The sequence below is a fragment of the Cornus florida genome, unplaced genomic scaffold (genome assembly GCF_030987335.1).
Source record: "Cornus florida cultivar Cherokee Brave unplaced genomic scaffold, ASM3098733v1 CherokeeBrave_3.0.0_Hap2_scaffold_6, whole genome shotgun sequence".
NCBI classification, from domain to species: Eukaryota; Viridiplantae; Streptophyta; class Magnoliopsida; order Cornales; family Cornaceae; genus Cornus; species Cornus florida.
In genome coordinates, this window is record NW_026775890.1 from 371,765 (window position 1) to 375,404 (window position 3,640).

A 3,640-nucleotide genomic window follows, 5' to 3' on the forward strand; every position below is an offset into this window, starting at 1 on the left:
GAGGTAATTTCATTGAAAGATTCAATCTTTACTCATTAAAACACTCTTCGTGACGTCAAAGGGAACTCGAACAGCTTTAACTCAAAACTCTCATTTCTTTTCAAAGATTCAATCTTTATACAATCAAAATTTCTAGTGACTTAATAGGTACCTCGATTGAGGTAATTTCATTCAAAGATTCATTCTCTATTCATTAAAACACTCTTCGGGATGTCAAAAGGAACTCGAATAAGTTTAACTCAAAACTCTAATTTTCTTTCAAAGATTCAATCTTTATACATCAAAAAGATCTAGTAACATAACAGGTTCCTGTATTGAGGAATCTTCATTCGAAGATTCAATCTTTGGTCATTAAAACACTCTTCGCGACTTCATAGGTAACTCGAATAAGTTAAACTCAATACTCTCATTTTTTTCAAAGATTCCATCTTTATACATTAAAAAGGTCTACTGACATAATAGGTACATTGATTGAGATAATTTCGTTCAAAGAACCAATCTTTACTCATTAAAACACGCTTCGTGACGTCAAAGGGAACTCAAATAACTTTAACTCAAAACTCGTAGTTCTTTACAAATATTCAATATTTATACATTAAAAAGGTCTAGTGACATAATAGGTACCTTGATTGAGGTAATTTCATTCAAAGATTCAATATTTACTCTTTAAAACACTCTTCGAGACGTCGCAGGGAACTCGAATATGTTTAACTCAAAACTCTCATTTTCTTTCAAAGCTTGAACCTTTATACATTAAAAAGGTCTAGTGACATGATAAGTACCTCTATTGAGGTAATTTCATACAAAGATTCAATCCTTACGCGTTAAAACACTATTCGGGACGTCATAGGGAACTCGGATAGGTTTAACTCATAACGCTCACTTCTTTTTAAAGATTCAATCTTTATATATAAAAGGTCCAGGGGACAAAATAAGTCCCTTGATTCAAGTAATTTCAATCAAAGATTCAATCTTTACTCGTTGAAATACTCTTCGGGATGTCATAGGGAACTCGAATAAGTTTAACTCAAAACAGTCATTTTCTTTCCAAGATTCAATCTTTATACATTAAAAAGGTCCTGTAACATAATAGGTACCTTTACTAAGGTATTTTCATTCAAAGATTCATTATTTAGTCATTAAAACACTGTTCACGACTTCATAGGTAAATCGAATAAGTTGAACTCAGAACTATCATTTTATTCCAAAGATTCAATCTTTAGACATTAAAAAGGTCTAGTAACATAATAGGTACCTTTATTGAGGTGTTTTCATTCAAAGATTCAATCTTTATTCATTAAAACACTCTTCGCGACTTCATAGGTAACTCGAATAAGTTAAACTCAAAACTCTCACTTTCTTTCCAAGATTCAATCTTTGTACATTAAAAAGGTCTAGTGACATAACAGCTACCTTGATTGAGGTAATTACATTCAAAGATTCAATATTTACTCATTAAATCACTCTTTGGGACGTTATAGGGAACGTGAATAAGTTTAACTCAAAACTCTCATTTTCTTTCAAAGATACAGTCTTTATACATTAAAAAAGGTCTACTAACAAAAAAAGTACCTTTATTGAGGTATTTTCATTCAAAGATTCAATCTTTAGTCATTAAAACACTCTTCGCAACTTCATAGGTAACTCGAATAAGTTGAGCTCAAAACTCTCATGTTCTTTCAAAGATTCAATCCTTATACATTAAAAAGGTTTAGTGACAGAATAGGTACCTTGATTGAGGTAATTTCATTCAAAGATTCAATCTTTACTCATTAAAACACTCTTCGTGACGTCAAAGGGAACTTGAATAACTTTAACTAGAAACACTCATTTCTTTTCAAAACGTCAATCTTTATAAATTAAAAAGGTCTAGTGATGTAATAGCTACCTTGATTGAGGTAATTTCATTCAATGATTCAATCTTTACTTATTAAGACACTCTTCGGGACGTTACAGGGAACTCGAATAAGTTTAACCCAAAAATCTCATTTTCTTTCAAAGATTCAATCTTTATACATTGGAAAGGTCTAGTAACAGAATTGGTACCTTTATTGTGGTATTTTTCATTCAAAGATTCAATCTTCAGTCATTAAAACACTCTTCGCGATTTCATAGGTAACTCGAATAAGTTTAACTCAAAACACTCATTTTCTTTCAAAGATTCAATCTTTATACATTACAAAGGTCTAGTGGTAGAATAGGTACCTTGATTGAGGTAATTTCATTGAAAGATTCAATCTTTACTCATTAAAACACTCTTCGTGACGTCAAAGGGAACTCGAACAGCTTTAACTCAAAACTCTCATTTCTTTTCAAAGATTCAATCTTTATACAATCAAAATTTCTAGTGACTTAATAGGTACCTCGATTGAGGTAATTTCATTCAAAGATTCATTCTCTATTCATTAAAACACTCTTCGGGATGTCAAAAGGAACTCGAATAAGTTTAACTCAAAACTCTAATTTTCTTTCAAAGATTCAATCTTTATACATCAAAAAGATCTAGTAACATAACAGGTTCCTGTATTGAGGAATCTTCATTCGAAGATTCAATCTTTGGTCATTAAAACACTCTTCGCGACTTCATAGGTAACTCGAATAAGTTAAACTCAATACTCTCATTTTTTTCAAAGATTCCATCTTTATACATTAAAAAGGTCTACTGACATAATAGGTACATTGATTGAGATAATTTCGTTCAAAGATTCAATCTTTACTCATTAAAACACGCTTCGTGGCGTCAAAGGAAACTCAAATAACTTTAACTCAAAACTCGTAGTTCTTTACAAATATTCAATCTTTATACATTAAAAAGGTCTAGTGACATAATAGGTACCTTGATTGAGGTAATTTCATTCAAAGATTCAATATTTACTCTTTAAAACACTCTTCGAGACGTCGCAGGGAACTCGAATATGTTTAACTCAAAACTCTCATTTTCTTTCAAAGCTTGAACCTTTATACATTAAAAAGGTCTAGTGACATGATAAGTACCTCTATTGAGGTAATTTCATACAAAGATTCAATCCTTACGCGTTAAAACACTATTCGGGACGTCATAGGGAACTCGGATAGGTTTAACTCATAACGCTCACTTCTTTTTAAAGATTCAATCTTTATATATAAAAGGTCCAGGGGACAAAATAAGTCCCTTGATTCAAGTAATTTCAATCAAAGATTCAATCTTTACTCGTTGAAATACTCTTCGGGATGTCATAGGGAACTCGAATAAGTTTAACTCAAAACAGTCATTTTCTTTCCAAGATTCAATCTTTATACATTAAAAAGGTCCTGTAACATAATAGGTACCTTTACTAAGGTATTTTCATTCAAAGATTCATTATTTAGTCATTAAAACACTGTTCACGACTTCATAGGTAAATCGAATAAGTTGAACTCAGAACTATCATTTTATTCCAAAGATTCAATCTTTAGACATTAAAAAGGTCTAGTAACATAATAGGTACCTTTATTGAGGTGTTTTCATTCAAAGATTCAATCTTTATTCATTAAAACACTCTTTGCGACTTCATAGGTAACTCGAATAAGTTAAACTCAAAACTCTCACTTTCTTTCCAAGATTCAATCTTTGTACATTAAAAAGGTCTAGTGACGTAACAGCTACCTTGATTGAGGTAAT